This window comes from Tiliqua scincoides, chromosome 1, assembly GCF_035046505.1.
Source record: "Tiliqua scincoides isolate rTilSci1 chromosome 1, rTilSci1.hap2, whole genome shotgun sequence".
Taxonomy (NCBI): Eukaryota; Metazoa; Chordata; class Lepidosauria; order Squamata; family Scincidae; genus Tiliqua; species Tiliqua scincoides.
In genome coordinates, this window is record NC_089821.1 from 245,208,627 (window position 1) to 245,222,664 (window position 14,038).

Below are 14,038 nucleotides of genomic sequence, written 5' to 3' on the forward strand. Positions count from 1 at the left end.
CACCAATTATTAGAGAAAATTGAAAAATGTAACATTTTAATTTGGAGGGTATAAAGATTACCTCATACCACAGGTTAGCATTCCAGTCAACAATTTTTCTTCTGCAAGAAGAACTGGGCAGGAGTCCTGTGCAAAATTTATTTTTTAAATATTTCAAAAATTTTTGTGACCCACCAAAAATTGGCTTGTGACTCACAGTTTGGAAAACACTACCATAATGGCCTCTTCCATGTAGAATTAAAATAAATTTTTTTTTGTATTGGCAACCTTCAGTCTCGAAAGACTATGGTATCGCGCTCTGAAAGGTGGTTCTGTCACAGCGTCTAGTGTGGCTGAAAAGGCCAATCCGGGAGTGACAATCCCTTCCACACCGGGAGCAAGTGCAATCTGTCCCTGGTCTGTCTCCCTGGCTATGGGCCTTCCTTCTTTGCCTCTTTGCCTCAGACTGCTGGCCAAGTGTCTCTTCAAACTGGGAAAGGCCATGCTGCACAGCCTGCCTCCAAGCGGACCGCTCAGAGACCAGGGTTTCCCACTTGTTGAGGTCCATCCCTAAGGCCTTCAGACCCCTCTTGCAGATGTCCTTGTATCACAGCTGTGGTCTACCTGTAGGGCGCTTTCCTTGCACGAGTTCTCCATAGAGGAGATCCTTTGGGATCCGGCCATCATCCATTCTCACAACATGACCGAGCCAACAAAGGCGTCTCTGTTTCAGCAGTGCATACATGCTAGGGATTCCAGCACGTTCCAGGACTGTGTTGTTAGGAACATTGTCCTGCCAGGTGATGCCGAGAATGCACCAGAGGCAGCGCATGTGGAAAGCGTTCAGTTTCCTCTCCTGTTGTGAGCGGAGAGTCCATGACTCGCTGCAGTACAGAAGTGTACTCAGGACGCAAGCTCTGTAGACCTGGATCTTGGTATGTTCTGTCAGCTTCTTGTTGGACCAGACTCTCTTTGTGAGTCAGGAAAATGTGGTAGCTGCTTTACCGATGCGTTTGTTTAGCTCAGTATCGAGAGAAAGAGTGTCAGAGATCGTTGAGCCAAGGTACACAAAGTCATGGACAACCTCCAGTTCATGCGCAGAGATTGTAATGCAGGGAGGTGAGTCCACATCCTGAACCATGACCTGTGTTTTCTTTAGGCTGATCGTCAGTCCAAAATCTTGGCAGGCCTTGCTAAAACGATCCATGAGCTGCTGGAGATCTTTGGCAGAGTGGGTAGTGACAGCTGCATCGTCGGCAAAGAGGAAGTCATGAAGACATTTCAGCTGGACTTTGGACTTTGCTCTCAGTCTGGAGAGGTTGAAGAGCTTTCCATCTGATCTGGTCCGGAGATAGATGCCTTCTGTTGCAGTTCCAAAGGCCTGCTTCAGCAGGACAGCGAAGAAAATCCCAAACAAGGTTGGTGCAAGAACATAGCCCTGCTTCATGCCGCTTCAGATGTCAAAGGGGTCTGATGTGGAGCCATCGAAGACAACAGTGCCCTTCATGTCCTTGTGGAAGGATCTGATGATGCTGAGGAGCCTGGGTGGACATCCAATCTTGGGGAGAATCTTGAAGAGGCTGTTCCTGCTGACCAGGTCGAAAGCCTTCGTGAGATCTATGAAGGCTATAAAGAGTGGCTGTCGTTGTTCCCTGCATTTCTCCTGCAGTTGTCTAAGGGAGAATACCATATCAGTGGTGGACCTGCTGGCTCGGAATCCGCACTGTGATTCTGGATAAACGCTCTCTGCAAGTACCTGGAGCCTCTTTAGTGCAACTCGGGCAAACAACTTTCCTACAACGCTAAGGAGAGAGATGCCACGGTAGTTGTTGCAGTCACCCCTGTCACCTTTGTTCTTGTACAGCGTGATGATGTTTGCATCCCTCATGTCTTGAGGTACTTCACCTTCTCTCCAGCAGAGACAGAGGATTTCATGCAGCTCAGTAGCGATGATCTCTTTGCAGCACTTTAGGACTTCAGCAGGGATGCTGTCTTTTCCAGGTGCCTTGCCAAAGGCAAGGGAGTCCAGGGCCACGTGAAGTTCTTCTAGGGTTGGTTCACTGTCAAGCTCCTCCAGCAAAGGCAGGCACTCAATGTTGTTCAGCGCTTCTTCGGTGACTACATTTTCTCTGGAATATAGCTCAGAGTAGTGCTTTTGGGACAGGGAGCCATTAGATATTTGATTTTCTCTGTAAACCGCTTTGTGAACTTTTTGTTGAAAAGCGGTATATAAATATTGTTGTTGTTGTTGTTGTTGCTGCACCCAGCGTTCCATCTGCTGCGCCCGATCCTGGATGACCTCGCCTGTGGCAGACTTCAGAGGGGCAAGTTTCTTCTGTGTTGGACCTAGGGCCTGCTTGATACTGTCATACATCCCCTTGATGTTGCCTGTGTCAGCTGCTACCTGTATATGGGAGCAGAGCTGAAGCCAGTAGTTGTTAGCACATCTCCTGGCAGTCTGCTGGACTTTGCTGTGAGCAGCTCGGAGGACCTGCAGGTTGCGCTCACTGGGACAGGCCTTGTGTGCTGCTTGAGCTCTCCTCTTTTCCTCAATGACTGGTGTCAACTCCTCAGAGTGGGCTTCAAACCAGTCTGCCGTCTTGTTGGTCTTCTTGCCAAATATGGACAAGGCGGTGTTGTAAACGGCATTCTTGAAATGTTCCCATCTGTTGGATGCGTTTGCATCGACCAGGCCTGGAAGAGATTCCTCAAGCGCTCGTGCAAATTCCTCCACTTTTCTCTGATCCCGGGTCTTGCTGGTATCAATGCGAGGTCTTCCTTCCTTTTTCATGTGATACAGTCGCTTTGTTTGCAGTTTCACTCTGCTGCACACCAGGGACTGGTCAGTGTCACAGGCAGCACTCTGATAGCTGCGTGTGATCTTGGTGCTGGGAAGGATGGAGCGTCTGGTGAGAATCAGGTCGAGCTGGTGCCAGTGCTTTGATCTTGGGTGTCTCCAAGAGACTCTATGTTGGGGCTTCGTGTTGAAGAACGTATTGCTGACACAGAGACCATGATGACAGCAAAACTCTAGCAGGCGTTGGCCATTCTCGTTCATCTTCCCAATGCCGAACTGACCTAAGCAAGTGGGCCACGAACTGTTATCAGCACCAACTCTAGCATTGAAATCGCCGAGGATGAACAATGGCTCTTTTACGGGGATCTTCTTGATAGTGGTGGCCAGGTCATCATAGAATTTGTCTTTGGCTTCTGCTGGAGATGACAAAGTCCTTTCACTTTGTCCCATCAGCAGACTTTGTGACCGACTTTGGTCATCAAAGTTGGTCATCAGCAGGACAAAATTCTTTCACTTCCCACAGTAGGTGGGATGAGTGACTTCAGCAGGGAATTTCTGACTGCAAAGCCAACACCATGTTCCCTGGTTTCGTTTGGTGGTTTTCCCTGCCAGAAAAATGAGAAATTTCTCTCCTTGACAGATCCAGAATCTGGAAGCCTCGTCTCTTGAAGGGCGACGATGTCTATCTGCAGTCTGCTCAGCTCCATGTCGATGACAGCTGTTTTGCGTGCGTCGTCTATTTCTTGCAGGTCATCAGAGAAGCCAGGTGTCATTGTCCTTATGTTCCAGGTGCCCAGTTTTAGGGCAGGCGGGAGGGGGGTCGGGGGCTTCTTGTAGTGGGGGATTCGATTATTAGAAACATAGAGAGGGGGGTTTGCGACGGATGTGAGGACCGCATGGTGACTTGCCTGCCTGGTGCGAAGGTTGCGGACATCACTTCTCGTCTAGACAGGCTGGTAGACAGTGCTGGGGTAGAGGTAGCGGCTGTGGTGCATGTCGGCACCAACGACGTGGGCAAGTGTAGCTGGGAGGTCCTGGAGGCCAAATTTAGGCTTTTAGGCAGGAAGCTGAAAGCCAGGACCTCAAAGGTAGCGTTCTCTGAAGTGCTACCTGTTCCACGCGCAGGGCCAGCTAGGCAGGCGGAGATCAGGGGTCTCAATGCGTGGATGAGACGGTGGTGTAGGGAGGAGGGGTTTAGATTCGTTAGGCACTGGGGAACGTTTTGGGACAAGCGGGGCCTGTACAAGAGGGACGGGCTCCATTTGAACCAGAATGGAACCAGACTGCTGGCGCATAACATTAAAAAGGTGGCAGAGCAGCTTTTAAACTGATCCCTGGGGGAAGGCCGACAGGAGCCGAGGGGCATCCGGTTCGGGACTCCTCATCCCTATGGGATGAGGATGGGGAGGTTAGAGAACAACAAGACAAAGGCAGGGTAGGAGAAGAAATTGGGAAAGGTAGGGTGATGGGATGTGATAGACGGTTTGGCACAATGAGAGGATGCGGGGACAAAGGAGCGAATAAGCAGCCCATCCTGGGGCATTCCGTGTATAAATGCTTTTATGCGAATGCCCGAAGTCTACGAGCAAAGGTGGGAGAACTGGAATGTCTGGTGACAAGGGAAAATATTGACATAGTGGGCATAACGGAAACCTGGTGGAATGCGGAGAATCAGTGGGATACCGCAATCCCGGGCTATAAACTCTACAGGAGGGACAGGCAGGGGCGTGTTGGAGGTGGGGTGGCCCTTTATGTTAAGGAAGGGATAGAATCCAGCAAAGTAGAGATTGAAGGTGGGTCCGACTCCACCGTAGAATCTCTGTGGGTTAAATTACCAGGCTTGTGCAGCAATGTAATACTGGGGGCGTGCTATCGTCCTCCAGACCAGAAATCTGATGGGGACCTTGAAATGAGGAAACAGATCAGGGAGGTGACAAGGAAGGACAGGGTTGTAATCATGGGGGACTTCAATTATCCTCATATTGACTGGGTCAATTTGTGTTCTGGTCACGATAAGGAAACCGGATTTCTTGACGTGCTGAAAGACTGTGGCTTAGATCAGCTAGTCAAGGAGCCCACCAGAGGACAGGTGACTCTGGATTTAATTTTGTGCGGTACGCAGGACCTGGTTAGAGATGTAAACGTTACTGAGCCATTGGGGAACAGTGATCATGCTGCGATCCGTTTTGACGTGCACGTTGGGGGAAGAATACCAAGCAAATCTCTAACAAAAACCCTTGACTTCCGACGGGCGGACTTCCCTCAAATGAGGAGGCTGGTTAGAAGGAGGTTGAAAGGGAGGGTAAAAAGAGTCCAGTCTCTCCAGAGTGCATGGAGGCTGCTTAAAACAACAGTAATAGAGGCCCAGCAGAGGTGTATACCGCAAAGAAAGAAGGGTTCCACTAAATCCAGGAGAGTGCCCGCATGGCTAACCAGCCAAGTTAGAGAGGCTGTGAAGGGCAAGGAAGCTTCCTTCCGTAAATGGAAGTCTTGCCCTAATGAAGAGAATAAAAAGGAACATAAACTGTGGCAAAAGAAATGTAAGAAGGTGATAGGGGAGGCCAAGCGAGACTATGAGGAACGCATGGCCAGCAACATTAAGGGGAATAATAAAAGCTTCTTCAAATATGTTAGAAGCAGGAAACCCGCCAGAGAAGCGGTTGGCCCTCTGGATGGTGAGGGAGGGAAAGGGGAGATAAAAGGAGACTTAGAGATGGCAGAGAAATTAAATGAGTTCTTTGCATCTGTCTTCACGGCAGAAGACCTCGGGCAGATACCGCTGCCCGAACGGCCCCTCCTAACCGAGGAGTTAAGTCAGATAGAGGTTAAAAGAGAAGATGTTTCAGACCTCATTGATAAATTAAAGATCAATAAGTCACCGGGCCCTGATGGCATACACCCAAGGGTTATTAAGGAATTGAAGAATGAAGTTGCAGATCTCTTGACTAAGGTATGCGACTTGTCCCTCAAAACAGCCACGGTACCAGAAGATTGGAGGATAGCAAATGTCACGCCTATTTTTAAAAAGGGAAAGAGGGGAGACCCGGGAAACTATAGGCCGGTCAGCCTAACATCCATACCGGGTAAGATGGTGGAATGCCTCATCAAAGATAGGATCTCAAAACACATAGACGAACAGGCCTTGCTGAGGGAGAGTCAGCATGGCTTCTGTAAGGGTAAGTCTTGCCTCACGAACCTTATAGAATTCTTTGAAAAGGTCAACAGGCATGTGGATGCGGGAGAACCCGTGGACATTATATATCTGGACTTTCAGAAGGCGTTTGACATGGTCCCTCACCAAAGGCTACTGAAAAAACTCCACAGTCAGGGAATTAGAGGACAGGTCCTCTCGTGGATTGAGAACTGGTTGGAGGCCAGGAAGCAGAGAGTGGGTGTCAATGGGCAATTTTCACAATGGAGAGAGGTGAAAAGCGGTGTGCCCCAAGGATCTGTCCTGGGACCGGTGCTTTTCAACCTCTTCATAAATGACCTGGAGACAGGGTTGAGCAGTGAAGTGGCTAAGTTTGCAGACGACACCAAACTTTTCCGAGTGGTAAAGACCAGAAGTGATTGTGAGGAGCTCCAGAAGGATCTCTCCAGACTGGCAGAATGGGCAGCAAAATGGCAGATGCGCTTCAATGTCAGTAAGTGTAAAGTCATGCACATTGGGGCAAAAAATCAAAACTTTAGATATAGGCTGATGGGTTCTGAGCTGTCTGTGACAGATCAGGAGAGAGATCTTGGGGTGGTGGTGGACAGGTCGATGAAAGTGTCGACCCAATGTGCGGCGGCAGTGAAGAAGGCCAATTCTATGCTTGGGATCATTAGGAAGGGTATTGAGAACAAAACGGCTAGTATTATAATGCCGTTGTACAAATCGATGGTAAGGCCACACCTGGAGTATTGTGTCCAGTTCTGGTCGCCGCATCTCAAAAAAGACATAGTGGAAATGGAAAAGGTGCAAAAGAGAGCGACTAAGCTGATTACGGGGCTGGGGCACCTTCCTTATGAGGAAAGGCTACGGCGTTTGGGCCTCTTCAGCCTAGAAAAGAGACGCTTGAGGGGGGACATGATTGAGACATACAAAATTATGCAGGGGATGGACAGAGTGGATAGGGAGATGCTCTTTATACTCTCACATAATACCAGAACCAGGGGACATCCACTAAAATTGAGTGTTGGGCGGGTTAGGACAGACAAAAGAAAATATTTCTTTACTCAGCGCGTGGTCAGTCTGTGGAACTCCTTGCCACAGGATGTGGTGCTGGCGTCTAGCCTAGACGCCTTTAAAAGGGGATTGGACGAGTTTCTGGAGGAAAAATCCATTATGGGGTACAAGCCATGATGTGTATGCGCAACCTCCTGATTTTAGGAATGGGTTAAGTCAGAATGCCAGATGTAGGGGAGAGCACCAGGACGAGGTCTCTTGTTATCTGGCGTGCTCCCTGGGGCATTTGGTGGGCCGCTGTGAGATACAGGAAGCTGGACTAGATGGGCCTATGGCCTGATCCAGTGGGGCTGTTCTTATGTTCTTATGTTCTTATGAGTTTTCTGTTTTCTGTTGCATGGTGCAGAGTTGTCAATCCGCTTGTCGGTTTTCACCCTAAACCCCACGCACCCCGTGAGGTTAACGGACCGTGGCGAGGCAGCACCTTACTGACTGGGGACTGCCCAGCTTAAGGCGGGCGGTAGCTGCCCAATGAGATGCAATGATCTTTCCCACCATCGGAAGCAGCCCCTGGCGTCACGCTCTACGCCAGTCGAGCGAAGACTTATAACCGGTAAACTGCTGCTTCCCGTGTTGTGCCAACGCAGTATGGCAAAGTTGGAGTGTCCTCTCCAGTGCGCGAAGCCTGGGTAAAGAAGGTATGGAGGATAGGCTGTTACCCATGCAGCAAATCCCCCCTCTCCACGTCGCTGGAATGGTCCAATGGAAAGGCAGAAGCCAATATGGTTGGTTCCAGCGGCGTCGCAGGAGTTGCCAGAACGTGACTGTGTTCAGCCACAAACTGCCTCAGGGACTCCGGCTCCGGATTTTGCCTCAAGGTTGGCTCCTGAAGCCTTTTCCACAACTGGATATAGCCACAAGGCAGTGGAAGTTTGGGATCAGAGTTTTCCTTCTGAGCTGCCTTCCCCCCCTCCCACCCCGGATCCTCCGTTACTATAAAATAAATTACTATAAAATAAATTATATAAAATAAATTATAGTAATGCATAATCCAGTCCTCTGGGTTAAAAGAATACCAAAGTGATTACCAGAGTATGTTAGCACTCACTTACATCTTTGCAGGAGTGAAGTTGTTTGATTAATTTATTGCTTTCGTATTTGGTTTTAAAAATTGTTTGATTTTTTCCCCAAAATATACCTTAAATTTTAAAGTTTGTGGAAGCATAACACTGTTATCAGAATTAAAAAACCAAGCATACTATCTTTCATGTAAATTAGAAAAAGTGTCACACTATTCATTATAATGATTCATCTGCTTTATCACCCTTTACCCCTCTTTTTCTGTGTTTCAATTGTTGAATCTTAATGAACTGTTTAATTTGGACTATAAAAGGATAAAAACACTCTGATCTTCCCATTTCAATGCTTGAGGCACTGTCACCAGCATACTAATTGATGTCCCCAGTTGTTTTCCAGCCAAAATATATTATATGGATACACGTGCATTTTGTTCTTTTGAAACTTGAGTACTTATTCTAGACATGTCACATGACCCATTGATTCCCACTGCAATGTGCTTAGGATCCTAATTATTTAGGATCACAACCTAAATAATTATGTAATTCCTGATGCTCTTGAGCTGACTGAGTAGAGACATCTTTTAACTGGTGGTTCTCTTATAGTTACCAAGCAGAAAGGAGAAAGCAATGCACACCATCTTTTCCAGTGGCTGTTTCCTGATGTCTCTCTTACGGCTTTTTTTTTTTTTTTAATAGTGCAAGACCCTTTGGACAGAGAGCGAGTTCACTTATTTTGCTATCTAAATCACTTTGTGAACTTTATTTTGTTGAAAAGTAGTATACAAAGATTCTGAAGAAAAAATATTTTGAAATCTAAGTTAAATGGTGGGAACACAGGTAAGGCCATTGACAGCTGGGCCATACCAGTTATGACATACTGCTGGAATAATTGGACTCAAGCCAATTTGGATACCTTGGATCCAAAAACATAAAAACTTACACCCACAGAGTGATATGGACAGACTGTACTTGCCTCAAAAAATCTGGTAGCAGAGATTTTGCAAAACAGTGGAGATTTTGCAAAACAGTGGAGAGAAACATGCATTGACTGAAATAAGAGAAACATGCATTGACTAATTATGTAAAAGAGTCAGGAACAAGCAGTTGTTGAAGGAACTTACTAGGAACTTACTAAAACTAAGCAAACAGAACAAGAGTACAAGAAAAATGTTATAAAAATAAGAACTGAAAGCTGGCATAATAAACCACTGAATGACCAATATGTGGAAAAGATCAAAGACAAAATAAATAATGAAAAAAACCTGGCTATGGTTAACATCTGGAACTTTAAAGAAAGAAAGCAGGCTATTCAAACAAATGCAATAAAGGCCAGAATTGAAAAATCAAATGATGCAAAATGCAGATTGCGCAAAGAAGACAAGGAAACAATTGATCATATACATTGTTTCTGCAAGAAGGTCGCACAGCTTGATTATAAATTTAGACATGATACAGTGGCTCAAATGATCCATTGGAATTTATGTAGAAACTGCAACATTGAAACAGTTAATAATTGGTGGGAGCATAAACCAGAAAAAGTGATAGAAAATGAGAATGTGAAGATCTTATGGGATTTTCAAATACAAACTAATAAGGTTTTCGCACACAACACACTAGACATTACAGTAATAGAAAAAATGAAACGACCATCATTGACATAGCAATACCTGCCGATAGTAGGATTGATGAAAAAGAATATGGAAAAATCAGTAAATATTAGGATCTAAAAATTGAAATCCAAAGATTTTGGCGAAAACCAGCAGTAGTCATCCCAGTGGTGATTGGCACATTAGGTGCAGTCCCAAAAACACTTGAATCATATTTAAAGCATCTGAACAGTGACAAAATTGCTATTGGCCAGATTCAAAAAACTACCCTGCTTGGTTCAACACACATTAATTTGCAAATATATTACAAAATCCTAGGCCCCTGGGTGGGGCCCAACTAGTAATTAACGCCAAGTCCAGGGAAAGAACCAGCAACTGTCTCGTAAGAAATAATAATAATAATTTATAGGCAAATAAGACAAACTCTGATAAATAATATTTTATAGGCAAATAAGACAAGCTCTACTGATTGACCAAATCACTGCATGCATAATTCAGTTATGGCTTTCCTGTTATTAGGAAGGAGCACTGTCGCAAGCTCTGACTTCCTGGTGTAACTAGAATTGATCTTTTGAGAGTCACTTTGTCAGCAGCTCAACTTGAATCCAATACAGTGGCTTAAATGATCCATTGGAATTTATGTAGAAGCATTAAAACAGTTAACTGGTGGAAGCATACACCAAAAAAAGTGATAGAAAATGGTGTATCTGTATTTGGTGTATCTGGATTGGGGCTTGGGCTGAAAAAGCAAGGCTACTCCTACCTGGCAGAGTGGAGTAGCTGTCACAAGCAGCAGGTTTTGGATGCCATTAAAAAGCAACAAACTGTCAATTACTTGATGTATTTTTTTCCTTTATGGTGGAGAGGATAGTATTTGCCTTTTCTGCCTTAGACACTGACTTGTTTCATTCTTGCTCAAGTACCCTTGAAAGAAAACCAGTCTTGGGGTCATTAACAAATTCCACTCAAACTAATTTTGAACATGAGGATGCTATATAAACTTGGTATCATTTAAAAGTTTCCACAGAAGTTAAAAAATTCATAACTCTATGTTTATTAGGAGTTCAGCGGAACCCTTGAAGAGCATCAATGTTTGGGATTCTTACACTCCTTTCCTAACATTGCTGATGTTAAGCATTTTATATCCCTGAGCAACAGGCAAGCTGTTTTAGCATCTGTTGTTGAGTGAAATATGCATTAAAATAACTTGCCGCTTTTGATTGTAACTTTTAATTAACTAATTGTGGCTCTGAACTACCATGAAATCTTAAATGAGTTTGGCCTGTGGAGCAATTACACTATGAATAACATGACTCATCAGATATTCACATTCTTTAATGCCTGCCTAAATCTTTCCAGCTTGCCTGTATTGGATTTGGGTCTCATTATTATTATTATTAAATAGCACTTTTCAACAAAAAGAGTGGACTAACTGTTAGCCCATGGGCCAGCTTCAGTCATTGAAGTATCTATGTGGTAAATGGTTTGCTCACCATTTCAGCTCCAGACAAAGAGTTTCACTATGTAAATCAAATAACTACTGTATTGTGATTCCTACCTCAGTAATCTGAATTCTGCAAATGACCACTAGCAGTTTGCCTCTAAATCTTTTATTTAGAAGGGTTGTTTGTTTCCCAAGGGCAACACACTATCCAGAGTACATGTGCTTGCTATCTGTGAATTCTTTATTGCTAGGTGATGCCAACTTTACTAGAAAGCATGGCTATCTAGAACAAGAGTGAATTGGAATAATTTAGGTTCTTCCTTGGCCACCTTGAAACAACAGCATTTAATGATGGGAGTTTACGTGAGGCTTTAAAAAAATCTTTTGTATTTATAAAGTGCTGTTTTTTATCCTGAAAGATGAGCCTGGAAATGGAGGAATTAACTCCAGGGTTTCAGCTATAGTTAACTTCACACAAAGGTTACTTTTTAATGTGTAAAATATTTTGAAATACACATGACTAAAATTTTTACTACAGTATTTCCTTTAACATCACTGGAATGGAGGGAATTGTTAGTACAGTATTTCAAATGCTAAATTTCACTCTAAAATTCAGTGTATGTGGGTTTTTGTAATACTACTGAGACTAAACGCATTTGTTAAATGCCCACAAAATCACAAGGCATCTGTTTTCCATGGATTGGAATGTTTTTCTGTTTACACAGTAAAATGAACACAAAAATTCCTACTTCTCACAGTTGGAAAAAATGTGTGGAAAAGAGAGACTTGGGGGAATTTTTCGTTAAGAAACAGCAGGTTTGAATTCCATGTCAGATATGGGCATTCCAATTCCATAGTTCTGCTAAAAAGGCTTTCTTCTATGCCAAAGCTTACACCAGCATAACTAGTTGGGTTCTTACGCTCCTTCAGTAGTAAAAAAGCAAACAAGAGTTGCAGACAGGAAAAAAGGAGCTCACAAAATAACATCCCTCTAGTGCTTGCTTGTTACTATCTACTTGGTCCCTTTTCTTTCTTTTTTTACAGTGATTTTCAACCTTTTTCACCTATGGCACACTGACAAGGTACTCAAATTGTCAAGGCACACCATCGGTTTTTTGACAATTGACAAGGCATACCATGCTGTTGGGGGGGGGGGAGCTCACATCCCCCAGCAGCCCTACTAATAAATGACTCTTCCCTTAAACTCCCACGGCACACTTGCAGACCATTTGTGGCACTAGTGTGCCATGGCAAAGTGGTTTAAAAAGGCTGCATAATTATGTCATCTGCTTGCACAACACTTATACTACCAAACTGATAATTGCATTACAATCTCACTAGGCTTTTAAAGAAAAGATTATCCTTTACTCTAAGACAGGGGTGCCCAAACCCCAGCCCTGAGGCCACTTGCAGCCCTCAAGAATTCCCAATCCGGCCCTCAGCGAGGCCCCAGTCTCCAATGAGCCTCTTGCGGGGGCCTGCGCTGATCTGATGCAACTGCTCTCAGCAAGATGGCCAACTGCTTGACCTCTCACATGAGCTGTGGGATGAGGGCTCCCTCCACCACTTGCTGTAATTCTGCAGGGGTAGCAAAGGAAAGGGCTTATATAGGCCTCGAGCTATTGCAAGACCTTCATTCATTCATATAAGTTCCATCTCTAATATATTCATTTATGCAAATTTATTCAAATTTGAAATGTACATTAGTTCTTTCTTTTCCAGGCCCCCCGACACAGCGTCAGAGAGATGATGTGGCCCTCCTGCCACAAAGTTTGGACACCCTTGCTCTAAGAGGATAGATTTATGTATTTCCCAAATGTCATCTGCCCTTTGGTTTCATGTTTATAAAACAGCTTTTGGTGTGGAAAATTATTTTATAAATTTAACTGCTGCTCTGTTATGAAAAGCATTTATGGCCCTCCACTTTCAATGTATGCCATCGGCCTGGTTAGAGGGAAGATACAGTAATACCCCCTTCCATCAAAGAGTTTGTTTATGTGGATTAGGGGAAGTTGATGATACGTTTCACTATTTAGTTGCTCTTTATATGAACATCCTAGAAATCAATTTCTTGCTGGTACTCTTACATTATTGTATGATAGACCCTTGCTAGTTCAGCTATGTAATTTGCTTGTGGGTACAGATATTACCATCACCTACCAAGTAGCAAAGTTTGCTATAGCTGCAAAGAAGATTCCTGCAAAACTCCAGAAATCTTAAGGAAGAAAAATGTTATTACTGGTTATATTTGTTATTGTTTTTTATTCTGATGTATTATGATGACCTATTGTTTTAAGCAATAAATTGGATTGATTGACTGGCCTCACTAGGCTTTAGAAGGAATGCTATTCTCACCCAGAAATAAAAAATTGAGGATTGCATTGTAACTAACCAAGACAAACTCTGAGCTGCTTTGGCTTCAGAAGCATATCGCCTTCCTCATTGGGGGAATAACTAAACAACAGGTGTACCTTATTCAGGATATTTTTGGATATGAATTGGCAGAACTGAAATTGGATCAGACTAAAAAACTCTAGTCAGAATTTTAAATAGCTTATTGTCAAATGGAGCAGTCTATGATCTATGTACGTGTGCACATTTTACTTAAGAGCTTTTCATTATTTTTGTGAATGCCCGCTGGGAAGTTTTTTTCCCTCCCAGTGACATTAATAGCTATTGTACCCATGAGTATTTAAGAGAGAGCAGCTGGGCAGTAAGACACCCCAAAATTTGAAAAAAGAAAAAGTGACACTTTTTCCAATGGTATTTGAAATAATAAGCAATGGTATTTGAAATAAGCAAGACCAGTCTAAGAGTAATAATAATAACAACTTTATTTTTACCCAGCCACCGGGTAGATGGGACTCGTCAGCCTGGGAAGGCAGCTCATCTGAGAGAAGGAAAACTCTGATCCCAAACCTCCACTGCCTTGTGGCTACATCCAGTTATGGAAAAGGCTTCAGG